This window comes from Canis aureus, chromosome 30, assembly GCF_053574225.1.
Source record: "Canis aureus isolate CA01 chromosome 30, VMU_Caureus_v.1.0, whole genome shotgun sequence".
Classification (NCBI taxonomy): Eukaryota; Metazoa; Chordata; class Mammalia; order Carnivora; family Canidae; genus Canis; species Canis aureus.
This window is the reverse complement of record NC_135640.1, coordinates 43,345,551-43,359,708: the sequence shown is the minus strand read 5'-3', so window position 1 is coordinate 43,359,708 and position 14,158 is coordinate 43,345,551. Positions and strand designations below refer to the sequence as shown.

General features: G+C 43.3%; 1 protein-coding gene across 19 annotated transcripts in view; it reads right to left on the bottom strand.

The window, feature by feature from the left end:
- Nucleotides 1-14,158, bottom strand: part of PCBP3 (poly(rC) binding protein 3) — a 251,246-nt gene that overhangs the window by 139,948 nt on the left and 97,140 nt on the right. The window contains exon 3 of one of the 19 annotated variants that reach the window (XM_077879443.1): nucleotides 11,436-11,511. The exons of the other annotated variants lie outside the window; for them this stretch is intronic. The gene's annotated coding sequence lies outside the window, so the exon portion shown is untranslated. The remainder of the gene's footprint in view (nucleotides 1-11,435; nucleotides 11,512-14,158) is intronic. 19 annotated transcript variants of the gene reach the window in all.

The following is a 14,158-nucleotide window of genomic DNA, read 5'->3' as shown; positions in this document are numbered from 1 at the left end:
GACGTGAAGGAACAGAATGGCGGGCCCTTATTCGGAATGAATTATTTACTTCTTCTACTTTTTCTCTGACTCTGTTGGGGTCATTCCTGGTTACTTTGGAGAAGGTCAGTGGTCCCCATGAAGTCCCCACGATGCAAGGCTGAAGCTGTGCCTCAGTTGGCAGCAAGGAGCACCCCCAGCCCACCAGGGAGCAGCCTGGAGGCAGGAGCCCCGACGGCTCTGGGACAGCAGACCACCAAGGAGTGGCATCAGAAAACTTTCCATGAAAAAAAAAAAAAGAAAAAAAAAAAGAAAACTTTCCATGAGCCCAGTGCATCGTCAGAGGCTGCAGGGTGACAGCCCCAGTCTGTCCTCTGGCTGGGACAGTGTGGCCACAGCTCTTCAGTGCAGTTGCTTGCTTGGCATCACCTCAGCATCGTCCTATTTGTCTTGTCCTCCTCTTTTTATTTTTTTATTTTTTTCAAAGATTTTATTTATTTATTCATGAGAGACACAGAGAGACAGAGAGAGAGAGAGGCAGAGACACAGGCAGAGGGAGAAGCAGGATCCACGCAGGGAGCCCGATGTGGGACTCGATTCCGGGTCTCCAGGATCAGGCCCTGGGTGGGAGGTGGTGCTAAACCGCTGAGCCACCCGGGCTGCCCTGTCCTCCTCTTTTTAGTTGTTTCCACCAACTTCTTCATTGCAGAAACTAATTTTTCTGCAACAAAAAATTCTGATCGCATCACTACCTCCTTTCAAGCAGCCAGAAGCCTGCGTTGGCCTGAGGATGCACTGACGCCTCTGGAAAGGCCTTCTGAGCCCCGGCCTGGCCCCCCAGCCCCCTGGAGCGGTCAGCACAGCACGCACACACCTGGCCCACATGGGCACCAGCTCATACTGCTCCACCCGGACAGGCACCCCGCTTTCCCCCACCCCTGAAGCGCCGTCACCTCCAAGTCGACAACAGCTCCGTTCCAAGCAGGACTGAGTGCCGAGCGCCATCCCAGACCCCAGCAAAAATAAACTGGCGTCAGACTTAGGCTGGAAGATGGCAAGATAGCTACAAGAGGCACGGGCCGCCCCAGGGGCAGGGAGATCTCCAGGGCTAGGGCCGTTCTGGGTCAGGGCTGGGGGGGGCGGGGGGGGCGTGTGAGAAGTGCATGTGTGTGCAAGCCTGTGTGCAGGTGCACGCAGGGACACACAGGCATCTCCACATGTGCTCCTGTCTCATTTGCAACAAGATGCCAAGCACGCACACTTTCAGTGGCATCTGGAAGTTTGTCTAAATCTCTAATGCTCATCAACTCACTAAATCACATAAAATTCGTACAGTGTTTCTCTTAATTTATCTTTAAAAAGGAATATCCTAGAAGACGACAAGAGGCAGCTCTAGCTGCTCCCTGAAGCCTCACTGCAGCCCCTGCAGGAGGTGCCAAGGCCGCCCCTCTGCGAAGCGCACTCCAGGCGCTGGCAGGAGCACGGGTCAAGGTCACCCAGGAGACCAGACTGAGGGGCCTGGCCCGGCCAACCGGCAACCTTCAGGGCGCCTGAGCCGCTCTGCCCGCGTGTTCTCGGCCTTCGCCGCCAGCCTCAGTCCGGGCGGCCCAGACCCGGCCGCTGTCCCGCTGCCCGGCCCGCGGGGGAAGGCGCCCACGGAGGGGGGCGGGAGGGCGGGGAGAGCTGGCCCCGGAGCCCCGCGTACCCGTGGGGCTGCTCCCCTCCACCGAGCTAGGCCCCGGGAGGCCCGGGAGGCCCAGGAGAGGCCCGCAGCTTCCCTCGGAGCGCTCCTGAGGGGACAGCGGGCCAGGCCGCAGGCGAGGCGTCTTCCCGGGGTGCCCGGTCACCCCCAGAGCCCCCAGGGCCACGGCTCTCGGGACTCAGCAAGCTGTCGCCGTCACATGGCGTCGGTGCAGGGGCCCCATTCAGACCCCCCTTGAGGCAGGCTCACCCGCTCCGCACCAGGCGGGGGGCTCGAGCCCACACCCCGGGCGGGGGAGGCTGCCGCCCTCCAGAGCACGTCTCCCCCGGAAGGGCCTCAAGGTTGCCCCCGTCAAGGCGGGCGCGAGGCAGGAGGAAGGCCTAGTCCCCCCCCCCAAGTCCCGCCTGCCCGGAAGCCCTGGAAGGTCAGCGCTGGTCCTGGGCCCCCGCAGCTCCCGGGCCGCGCTCTCCTGGCGGCTCCCTGTGCAGGGCGCACGCCCCTGGGGGGACACGATGCGCGGGCGGGCAGGCTGTGTCCCGGCGAGCAGGGGGTGCACCCGCCGCCCAGCCCCCCCTCGGGCCCCCCCATCCAACCCAGGCAGCGCCAAGCCTCTGGGGCGCAAAGCGCACCCCTCCTCCCTCCCGGAGCACAGCGTCTCTGTGCGGCCCCCTCCAGCCCCCGGCAAGCTCACATCTGCCTCCACACTAGTAATTATCACTTAGCAAACCCCGAACTATGACACCCCCCTCTCCTTCGCCAGAATGTGGCAAACACAAACGAGCACGTTAAAGCTTACTTCTGCATTCTGTAATTTTGTTTAAATTAAAAGCACGAAAACACCTTTAAGGTGGCCGGCCCCATGGCCCCCCGTGTGCCCGCGCCCTCCCAGGGGACTCTCCAGGGCTCTTCACCTGCCGGGGCGCACCCACGTCCACCGGATGCTCTACGAGCGCCCCCGCCCCCTCCCCAGAGCTGGGTGTCTGAGGGGGGCTTCATGACGGCAGCAAAATGAACTAAAACAGAGCAAGGTCAGAAGAGCCCGCGGAGACACACAGCAGGTAACGGGTGGACGGCACCTGGCCTTGCTGCTGCTCATGCAGTCGTGAGTCTGCCCAACAGAAGCCACTACTGCAGTATGATGAAGGGGGGAGGAAGCTCCCCAGCGAGAGTTTCACATCCCCAGTAATAAAGCTATTTTTCCGCGGTTACTGCAATAATGAAAACCGTTACGTAATTTGAAGCTAAACTAGTTGGTGGCTGCACGCAGACCGGGGCCAGCCTGCCATCGCGAGCAAATCCCGAGTAAGGCAGGACCCAACCGAGGCGAACCGGTGACCAGACCAAGGCCTCCCGGGGCGCAGCAGCAGGGCAGGAAAGGACGGCCGGCCTACGGGGAGCCGCGGGGGGAAGAGGCAGGCAGCCGGGTTGGACAGCGTGTCCGGGGCGTGCAGGGCAGACGTGAAGCCGACCACACGCCCGAGGTCCAGCAGAGCCAAGGCGGGATGCTGGGCGGGCGGGCGGGGGGCCGTCCCCACGGGGCTGAGCAGGAGCACACCTGCCGCTTCATTCGCCGCCGGGATGTTCCGCAGGGAACCTCACCCCTTCTACCCAGCTATCCTCTGAGTGGTCTACGCAGAGAGCACAGGGGAAGGAAGGAAGGAAGGAAGAGCCAGCATGACAAGATAAGGACAGGCTCTTGGACGGCTCCCCCACAGGGCAGCTCCAGCGGCAGGGGCGCGGCAGTGCGGGTCCCGTCCCCTGTCCCTGCGCTTCGGCACCAAAGGAGCCGCGTCAGAGTCCCGGGGCCCAGCGCCTCCCACAGCGCCTGGTCTGTGATCACTGAGCTGAATGAATGTCAAACAAATAAACTATCACCTACTTTGTCACTTCAACCAGAAATAGGGAAATGTGATTTCACTCATTGGCAGGAACTGCCAAACCTCAGCTCCTCAAAATCCGCTTCGGTAACAGAAACACTCCTGCTATCTGTACCGTGTTGTCGGCTAAGCAGTTGGTTAGGGGAGGGCGGATTTAGACGCTGTTGCAGCTCAGTCTGCCCAAGAGTGACTTAACTGGGAAACTTGGAAATATGTGTCAAACTCGACAAAAAGCAAGCAAGCACTAAAGCAACTGGACACACACTGGTTTAAAAAAAAAATTAACTAGACAAAAGCCTATAGCAAAAGAAAAGACGATGCTCCGGATGGGACACGGTGCTCAAAAACTAAGACACGGAAGAGCCTAGGTTGATGCTAATGCTTTGAAGGTGTGTGACAGTCTGGTGTAGGATGACGGCGTGGAGATGGATCCACAGGGCTACGTCCAGCTGGGCCACTCCGAAGTTCCTGACCCACAAAAACTAAGGGATAACACATATTTGTTGTTTTAAGCCACTCAGCTGTGGGTTAATGTGTTGTTACACAGCAACAGAAAACAATACAGAGAGAGCATGGACGGGTGACATCTATGGAAAGAGAATTACAAAGCAAGCCGGAGTACAAAGGCAAGCTTCTGTCGGCAAAGTCAGGAGCTCCGCGGAGTTCCATGGAGAGGTCAGAGAGAACCCAGATCTGATCTGCAAGCAGGAGCCTGGAGGTGCTCTCAGGAGTAATGTCCCCAGTGGGCAGTAGAGTCTGCTCCAGGGGTGCTGACAGAGAAGAGGGACAGTGTGGCTCCGCGGGCAGTCACTGCATCCCTCACAACACGAAAGGCTCACATCCCCACGGGACGAGCCATCACAGCAAAGCACACCTGGCTGCATACCCCCCAGCTTCCCACCGTAGTCACCAGAGACAGGCATTCTCAAAACACAAACCTTACCCACCAACAAAGAAACAATATTGGAAGAAAACTGATGGGATGAAAGAGAGACATCAAATAGTATCAGAATGGTCATCTGAGAAATCCTAAAGCAAACAATAGGCATTAGTTTATAGGTCCAAGGTAATGGACACAATAGTCCACACTTAACGGAGAAACAAGCAGACACCTTGAGAGAAAAATACTGTCAAAAACCTTAAATCACCTAAAAGGTAGATGAACACAGCTTAAGAGCAAAGTTAGAAAATGAAGCCAGGGAACTTTCCAGAATACAGAGTGAAAGGAAAAAGAAAGACAGTGCAAAGATAATAATAAGAGTCCTGAAGTTCTAAAAGGAATGAAAGCAGAGGACCAATGAACAGTATCTCATTAAGTCTAGAAAATCCAGATAGAGCTCAAAAATTTCAACAGGGCAACACAGCGACATAGAATGCGAAGAGACAACGTAGTTCGGAGTGGAAATTCCTTCAGTGGAACTTTTTTAAGGGTCTAGATCAATATTCATGGAAACTTCTGATATATCTGGATTTATGTACCATTTTATGTTGTGTTTCCTTGTTTTCCTTTTAAATCTCCTTTTGAGTCCTCTTTTAGATTTCTCCCTCCACTGATTTATACATGTTTTTTTTTTCTTTTTACTTTTTACTCTGGAAATATAATCGTGAGTCCCTAAACTTATCAAAGTCTGACATCCTCACATCCACCCAAGCAACCCAAGGACCTTAAAACCCGCTAGTTCTACTCCCTCCCCTCTGACACCATGTATTTTAGTCCTACCACTCTTTGTTAACCCTGGAAGACATCTGCTTCATGGCTTTAAACATCTAATATGCACATGCATACAACTTTCTCGGTTTTTAATTTCTTCTTAAATCTCAAACCTTTTATATGAGACTTTCTTTCCTTCTAAAATAGAACCTTTAGAAATGCTTTTAATGAGGGCCTATAGGTATCAAGTTATCCCAGCTTTTGTTTATATGCAAATGCGTTTATTTTAACCTTGCTCCTAAAAGATTCAGGACGCTGGATGATTTTTCTCCCACCACACGAAGACGGGACAAGGTCGTCCTGTCTCTGTTGGTACAGTTAAAAGTCGTCTGACGGCCTTACCACCTCTTCTTTCAACAATGTCTTTTATTTTAGTATTCTAGAGCCTGCCATATTTAGACACGGACGGATCTCTCTCCATTTTACCTAATTGGTATCTATAAAGGGTTTCTGAAACTGTACAGTAGTGGCTTTCATCAGTTCTGGAAAACTGCTAGTCATTATCTCTTCAAATACTACTTCAACCCCGTTCCTCTCTCCTTTCTTTCTGGAACACCAATGAATTCTGTTATGTCTTGGCAATCTCTGTTCATGTCTCCTATCTTCTCTTTCATTGTTTATATCTCCTTGTCTTTGTGCAGCATTCTGGACAAGTGCTGTGAATTACAACAAAAGCCATAGAAGGATGGTGAATATGGAAAAGAGGTAACAGGAAGTGTAGGGTAAGAAAGTCTGACACGATGTAAACTGGGGTTTTTGAAGAAGACTAAAATGTGGCAGAAATAATATCTGACAAGATAAATAACATGAAATGCTAAAAAGAGCTCTTCCAGTAGAAGGATTATGATATCAAACAGTAACTTGGATCTATATAAGGAAATGAGTCTTCAATTACAGAAACTGAATTCACGGTTTAAAACTCCCCAACAAACTATGCTCAAATGGCTTTAATGAAAAATTCTAATAAACAATTAAGAAAGAATAGCAATTTCACACAAACACCCCCTGAAAATAAAAAAGGAAGGGAAAACTCCTTCACTCATTTTATGAGGTCAAAACTACCTTAACAGCAAAACCACATAAAGCATTTCAAGGAAAGAAAACTACAGACCAAAATCCCTCATGAATATACATGCAAAAGTCCTGAACAAAATCCCCTTTCTATAATACAGCGTAACTAAGCAGGACTTAACCCAGCAATGTTAGTTCAACATTCAAAATTTAACCAATGTAATTTAACCATTTTTATAGATTAAAAATGAAAAAAACATTGTTTCAATAGATGTAGAAATGCATCTGACAAAATTCAAAAGCATTCATGATAAAAATTCTCCGCAAATTCCTTAACCTGACTGAAGACACCTATGAAATATCTATAGCTATCAGCAAACTTCATGGTGAGAAACTGAGTGCTTTCCCCCCAGGATCAGAAATAAGGTGAGGATGTCCATTCTTACCACCTCTAACCAACATCACACTGGAAATACTAAGTAAATGCAATAAAAGAAGTAAAAGAAATGAAGTTTTTCTTTTTTTAAAGAAAAGAGCTAATAAATTCAGTAATGTTGCAAGATACAAGATCAATATACAAATATCAGTTTTATTTATATACATTAGCAAAAAAATCAAAATGAAATTAAGAAAACAATTACATTAACAATAGCATGGGAAATAATAAAATGTTTCAGAGTAAGTTTAACAAAAATGCAAGACGTACTGTGAAAACTACAAAGCACTGAAAGAAATTATGGAAGACCTAAATAAATGTAAAGATATCCTGTGTTCTTGGACTGAAAGACTTCATATTTTTAACAATGCAATCATTGCCAAATTTCTATCTGCCTTCTTTTATAGAAATGGGCAAGCTGATCCTAAAATTCATATGGATTTGCAAAAAAAAAAAAAAAAAAAAATTTGCCAACAGTCTTGAAAAAAAAGAACAAAGTTGAAGGACTCACACTTGCCAATTTCAAAACCTACTATAAATCTATAGGACTCAAGACCGTGTGGTACTAGCAAAAGGGTATATATAGATGATGGATTAGATTTGAGAGTTCAGAAATAAACCCATACATCTATGGTCAAATGACTCTTGACTGGGATGCTAAGACCATGCAACGAGTAAAGAACTGATTTTTTTTCAGCAACTGGTCCTGAGACTGGTAGATATCCACATGCAAGTGAATGAATTTGGACCCGGGATTCACACCGGAATCAAAATGGATCAGAGACCTAAATGTAAGAGCTAAAATTGTAAAGCTCTTAGAAGAAAACATAGGGGAAAGCTTCATAACATTGGATTTCACAACAGCTCTTAAAGACAAATAACCAAGGAAAACACAGATAAATTGAAGTTCATAAAAACTGAAAACTTCTGTGTATCAAAGCATACTGCCAAGAAAGTGAAAAGACAATACAAAGAATGGGAGAAAATTTATATAAATTATATATCTAACGGTCTGGTATCCAGTATACATGAAGATTCCTTCCTATTCAACAATAAAAATAATCCCAATTAAAAAGCAGACAAAAAATTTGAATAGATATTTCCCCAAAGAAGATACACAAGTGGCCAATACAAGAACAGGTGTTTCACATCATCAGTCATTAGAGACATGCCAATCGACACTACAATGAGATACCACTTCCCACCCACTAGAATGGCTCTAACCAAAAAAATCAGAAAACAGCAAGTGATAGACATTTCAGCACCTAAACATTGCTGGTGGGAATGTAAAATGGTGTAGCCACTTTGGAAAATAGTTTGGCATTTCCTCAAAAAGTTAAACACAGAATCACCATGTGATCCCATAATTTCACTCCTAGGTATAAACCCAACATAAATTTAAAAACATATTCACACACACAAAAAAGTTATATATGAATATTCATAACAGCCAAGAAGGGGAAACAACCTAAGTGCCCGTCACTTGATGAATGGATAAACAAAATGTGGCATATCCACACAATGGAATATTATTTAGCCACAAAAAGCAGTCAAATACTCATGTGGTACGGCATAGATGGGCCTTTAGAATGTTATGCTAAGTGGAAGAAGCCAGACACGCAAAAAGTAACGTATGATTCAATTTATGTGAAACGTCCAGAATAGGCAAATCCACAGGAAAGAAAGCAGATTACTGGTTGCCAGGGAATGGGCAGAGGGAGAAATAAAAAGACACAGCTAATGGATATGTGGCTTCCTTTAAGGGTGATAAAAGTGTTCTGGAATTAGACAGTGGTGATAGTTGCACAAGTAGTGAACATATTAAAAGCCACTGAATTTTACACTTTAAAATGGTGTATATGAATTTTGATTCAATTAAAATAAAATAAAATATGCCAATCACCCCCATATTGAGCTATATAGATTCAACACAATTCCAATCAAAATCCCACAAGTCTTTATCATAGAAATTGACAAGCTGATCCTGAAATTTATATAGAAAGACAAAGGAATCAGAATAAGAAAACAATTTTTAAAAAGAAGACCAATGCTGAAGAACCCATCCTACCTGATCTCTAGGCTTCCTCTAAAGCTGCAGTAGCCAAAATACTGCAGTTCTGGCAAAAGGGAAGGCAGAGAGAGCAATGAAACAGAATAGAGTCCAGAAATAGAACCACCATATGTGGCTGACTTATGAGGGAGCAGAGATAATCAATGGGGAAAATAATGGTCTTTTAACAAACAAGGCTGAAAGAATGTACATACCTGGGGGGGAGGGAAACTGTACCCAAATCCTGCACAGTATTAAAAAAAATAGCTCAAAATGTATTGGAAGGGGGATGGATCAGAAGCCAAAATGTAAAACCTAAAACTATACAATTTTTAGGAAATTTTTACAACTTTGGGGAAGGTACAGAATTCTTAGCCAGGACATGAGCACAAACCGTAAAAGAAAACTGGCAAATTTTACTTTATCGATTAAGTATCCCTGCTTTTTTGAAAAACAGTCTTAAGAGAACATTTAAGCCACACTCTGGAAGAAAATATTTGGAAAACAAATATCTGATAAATAACTGGTATCCAGATTATATAACAAACCCTCAGAAGTCAATGGCACAAAAATTTTAATGGGCAAAATATTTGAGCAGACACTACCAATAAGAAGACATACAGCTGGCAAATAAACATAAGAAAAATATTCAACATTACTACTCATCAGGAAATGCAAAAAAAAAAAAAAACCAAGATACCACTGCAAACCTACCAGAAAGAGTAAAATTGTAAACACTGACACCCAGTACTGGCCATTACAACAGCAACAGGTGCTCTTACATGCTGCTTAAAGGATACAAAGCAGCAGGAACTCAGGAAAAATCTTGATAGGTTTTTACAAAGTCAAACATACACTTCCCCTGGTTTAGGACAGCCCACTCATATTTACCTATGAAAAGTGAGGATGGATATCCACATAAAGGCCTGCATGAGAAAGTTTACAGCAAGTTTATTCATAATCTCTGAAACTGTAAATCTCCAAATTTCCATCAATCTGCAAACGGCCAAACACACTGGTACATTCACTAAATATGACTCAGCAACAATATGGATGCATCTTATGCATTTCACAAACAATATGGATGTTTGTGAAAAAAAAAAAAGAAAGAAAAACACAAACTGGAAAAGCTACATATTGTGATTCCATTTATATGACATCCTGAGGAAGAAAAACTGCCTTTACAATAAACAACGGTGTTTGGGGCTTAAGGTGAAGGGAGAAGAAGAGGCAGAGGGGAAGGTGGGGGATGCTGAAAATATTCTCTATCATGATTATGCTGATCGTTAATATCTACCTGTTTGTCAAAACTCATAAAACTGTATCTCTAAAAAGTGTGAATCTCTAAAACTGTATCTAAAAAGAATGAATTCCATACTATGTAAATTATACCTCAAATAAACAATGTGGATAGGGGCACCTGGGTGGTTCAGTCGGTTAGGCCTCCGCCTTCGGTCCAGGTCGTGATCCCAGGACCCTGGGACTGAGCCCCATGTCAGGCTCCCTGCTCAGTGAGGAGTCTGCTTCTCCCTCTCCCTCTTCTGCTCCCCCTTGCTCATTCCCTCTCTCTCTCTTTCTCAAATAAATAAAATCTTTAAAACACACACACACACAAAAAAAATCTTGATGTGGAAAAAAAAAAAGAGCCCATTTCTCTAAACACAGAGAAATCTACACCTTGGTATATAATGGTGAAACTGTAAAACACTGAAGACAGACACCTTAGAAGTAATCAAAGTTTAAAATATTCCTTAAAATTATAATTATTTAGATTGAGAGATGGCCTCTTTGCAGATTGGAAACCAAAGACAGCCATACAGAGTCCTTATCAGACTCCAAAAAAATTACTTTATATCATGACCTTTAAGAAATTTCTTTTTAAAATATTTTTAAGAATAAAGTGAAAGATAATTTTAAAGTTATTTCAAAACATGTTTCATTTGCCTTTGGCTAGATGTGGGGGTTGCTCCGTCATGGAGTTTTCAGCCACTCTGCTCAACTTTAAAGTAGGATACTTTGGTAATTTCCAGGTACGTTTTTACGGTACAACACAAAGATACAAGGTGCCATGCCAAATATGAAACTCATGAAGATTTCCAAGCTGTATCAAGAAAAAAAGTGGAAATTTTAAAACATGCTGCTAAAAATTTGAGATAATTTCTAGAGGTCATAGACACAGGCAGATTTTGGTAGATTAGCAAACCAATGCTGAATAACCACAGAGAAAGAAATGAGTCAGTGAAAAATTAATCCGCAAAACAAAACAAAATTTAAAAAATCCCACTGGCAAAGATGCAATAAGTTAGTCAACCCATTAGATTTCCAGAATATGACTGAAACGTTTTCTCATTTTTACACATCAACGTTTTACTAAATAAATACTTCAACTATTCCTATGAGATCTCTGCTCATTGCTACAGTTCTGTATACGTGTTTAACAAGACAAAGATATATCCTTCTTCCTGAGCTTGTAAATAAACATAGCTTCCTCTAAATAAGTGTAAGTCACATGCCAATTTTTCCCATTAAAATTGATTTTCACTTTTGAAAGCAATCTTGGGTAAAACAGCTTCAGAATGATTTAATATCTCCTGAACATTCAAAATGAAGCCTAAAATAAAAGGAAAATAAGTTTTCAGTTAAAATTTGTTTTCTACAAACACTCTCACCATGATGCATTTTAGAGGCAGCGATATCTCAGGTACATGAAGACATGAAGAGCGAAGCAGTAGGATGTGAATAAATCTGAAAGGGCAATGACAGTATGAAATAGTAAGTAAGGCTGCATGGCATTAAAAATACATTTGAATCAGGAGAGGATAATCAAAGACAAGGTATCCTAAGAGTCTTGAATTGTTTAGAAAGTGGCTAAACATACTAACTTTAGTCATAGATAATCAAGAATACATATAAGACAAATACGAAAATAAGAGAAACTAAAATTACGTAGTGAAGAAGAAAATTTAATGAAGACAAAAATTTTCAAATGTGGGAAAAAACTAAATAGATGTGAGAAAGTGGAGCCACGCAAAAAGCCCAAAATAAGACTATAGTTAGAAGTCCAAATATATATGTAATTAAAACAAAAGAGAGTAAACAAAATGTTCTTGTCTTTAAAAGACAAAGATTGTCAGAGAGGAAAAACAAAATTCATCAAATGCCATTTTGAAAGATGCATCTAAAACATACAGATACAGTGAGCCTGAAAGAAATATACATTGGGCAAACACATCAGACTTAAAATTTATTTTAAGGCAAAAAAAAAAGCATAATCAGAACTCTCTATACACCACTCCGCATAAAGATAAGAGGGTTCAGTGTATTAGGACAGTACTACTCCGGACGTGCACACACCCAAAAATGGTCTCAACATTTTATACGAAGCAGAAATGAACAGAAATACGTGAAAATAAATAAATCCACAATTGCAGTGGCAGAGTTAAACATAGCTATCACGGTGGTTGATAAATCAGTTAAAAATACCTATAAGCACAGAAAAGATTTCAACAAGATCACTAAGCTTCCGCTAATGGACATCCATAAAACTTGTACTCCAAGCCAGCAGGATGTGTTCTGCTTCGAAACAGAACATGCATGTGGCTGGACCGCATGTGAGCCGCCCTCCACACACATCGAAGCCATGAACATACAGACCACCTTGTTGACAAGGCAGTGAACCAAGAAATTAAAATATTTTAAAATACTGTACATTATACAGATGTATTTTTTTTTTAAAGATTTTATTTATTTATTCATGAGAGACTTGGAGAGAGAGATAGAGGCAGAGACACAGGCAGAGGGAGAAGCAGGCTCCAACGCAGGGAGCCCGACGCGGGACTTGATCCTAGGACCCCAGGATCACGCCACGGGCCACGGCAGGCACCAAGCCGCTGAGCCACCCGGGCGTCCCTAGATGTATATTTTTAGCATAATACATACATATATATATATATATATATATATATATATATATATATATATACACACACACATTTAAACTCCATGTGTTTGGAATTAAGAAACACTTCTAAATAACTTATAAGTTAAAAAAAGAAATCAGAGATGCCCGGGTGGCTCAGTCCTTTAGGCATCCAGCTCTTGATTTTGGCTCAGGTCATGATCTCAGGGTCCTGGGATTGACCCCCATGTCACACTCGGTGCTCAGCAGGGAGTCTGCTTGAGGATTCTTTCTCTCCTCTCCCTCTGCCCTTCCCCCCCCTCAAATAAATAAATAAATCCTTTTAAAGAATCATAGTGCAAACAGATAACGTTTATATGGATAATAAAAAGTACTATATATCGAAATTGGTTCACTGCAATAAGCCATACTTAAAAGGAAAAATTTTTTAAGTTTTATTTAAGTGATCTCTCTGCCCAACATAGGGCTCAAACTCATGATCTCTATCATGACCCTAGATCAAGAGCTGGATGCTCTACTGACTGAGCCAGCCAGGCACTCCTAAAACAAAATTTTTAATTTTAAATGCTTATTTATATGAAAAGAAATCTCACTATCAGTGAGCAGACATCCAATATAACTTAGGAAGAAAACCATCAAAATGAATCCCAAAAATCAAAAGAAAAGAAATAAGAACAGAAATTAGTGAAATAGAGAACTAAATATCCTGTTAAAAAAAATCAACATATTGAAATTTTATCTAAAAAATTAAATTAATAGAAAACTAAACTATACAAGTACTAGGATAAAATATGAGTGATTCTCTTGTTCATCTGAGTGTAGGAAAGGCTTTCTAAGTATGACTAAAAAAATCCAGATGCAAGAAAACAAAAGGCAAATGTGATTTTATAAAAAAAAAAAAAAAAACTTTGACATGACAAAAATACCTTGAATAAATGTTTATTTTTTAAAAGATTTTATTTATTTATTTATTTATTTATTTATTTATTTATTTATTTATTTGACAAAGAGCAACTACGGGCAGGGGGAGGGGCAGAGGGAGAGCAGACTCCCCGTGGAGCAGGGACCCCGGGACTTGATCCCAGGACCCTGAGATCATGACCTGAGCCGAAGGCAGATGCCTCATGGACAGAGCCACCCAGGCGCCTTTTGAGAAAATGCTTATGACAAATAACAAATGAAGGAAAATATTTGCAGCATGTATCACAGAAAAACGAAAGAATATCCGTAACATATAAAAAATGTTTTTAAATTGAGAGGCAAAAAGACCCCCCCAAAATCCTGAAGAAAAACAAGCAGAGGGCAGCCCCGGTGGCCCAGCGGTTTAGCGCCGCCTTCAGCCCAAGGCGTGATCCTGGGGTCCCGGGATCGAGTCCCACACTGGGCTCCCTGCATGGAGCCTGCTTCTCCCTCTGCCTGTGTCTCTGCCTCTCTCTCTCTCTCTCTCTCTCTCTCTCTCTGCATCTCTATGAA